Genomic DNA, 1,164 nt, shown 5'->3' on the forward strand with positions numbered 1-1,164 from the left:
GACCGCCGTACCCTGCAAAGCGCAGGTACGAGTGGGTTCGCCTTCTTCTTCTTCTTCTTCTTCTTCTTCTTCTTCTTCTCCTTTTTTATAACTTTGGCTCTCTTCCTTCATTTGCAACAGCAAAGGGTCTTTGCTGTCTCCTGGCTCTTGTCAAAGAGTCTGTGACACGTATCTATAATTGTCGAAGGGAAAAACAGTGTTACATACACCTTTGCACGGTGCGCTCCCTTCACCAAACCTGCGCGGTAGCTGCGCTCGGGGATCACATAGCATTTTGAAGCAGCCTTTATAGTGCACTTCGTCTGCGTTTTGGTTTCCTTTAGTTCTCATTAAAAGGCCACTTTCGTCCTTTCACCAATACACCATCTCTGTGTCCTTCATTCCACAATCTCGGGGGGGAAAAAAAAGTAAAAAAAAAAGTTCTCGTATCTGATCGGTGGGGAGGGAATAATTCTACTAATAATCGCAATAACAATAAAAATAATAATATAAAATATGGGCTGGGTTTCCCCCTTCCTCACCCCAAGTGCAAACCGCTTATTTCAAAGCATGTACCGCTGCCACCAACGAAAGCTCCTTCGGAAGGAGAACTGGTGGAGGGGCACTTCCGCGGAACTGGGAAGGTGCAATGAGGGATGTACGCGGTGCGAGCAGAGCTCCCTCTCCTCTCTCTCCCTTTCTTTTTTCCTTCCCCCCCCTCCCACCTTTTTTGTCTGTGTGCTCCCGGCTCAGTTTCACAAACTGATTTATCAGAGACGAATCCAATAATCATTTCGGAGGTGTTCAGATGAGGGCACGGCTCTGTTCCGGCAGTAAGTGAAGATGTGACACGTTTTATTATCGGTCTATAACGGGGTTTTGTAGGATATTCCTTTTTTTTCCCCCTGCAAATACACCATCTTTAAATAAAGACCCTGTCCTAAAGTGGGACCCTCCTCGCAGCCTCTGTCCACTGTGTTCACATACATCCAAACTTCACGTCACTTCATATATTTTAATGATTTTACCAACCAAGACAGAACTGTGGGTTTGTGCTTTTTTTTCTTTCCCAGAACTACACATGGCAATCCCCTGCCAATGCTTTGCCCAGGCAGAGAGCACGAACCGCCCCTTCAAGGCACAGAATGAGAGGGCTGGGGGCCCGCGTGTCCGTGTGAGCAGCTA

The sequence above is a fragment of the Meleagris gallopavo genome, chromosome Z (genome assembly GCF_000146605.3).
Source record: "Meleagris gallopavo isolate NT-WF06-2002-E0010 breed Aviagen turkey brand Nicholas breeding stock chromosome Z, Turkey_5.1, whole genome shotgun sequence".
Taxonomy (NCBI): domain Eukaryota; kingdom Metazoa; phylum Chordata; class Aves; order Galliformes; family Phasianidae; genus Meleagris; species Meleagris gallopavo.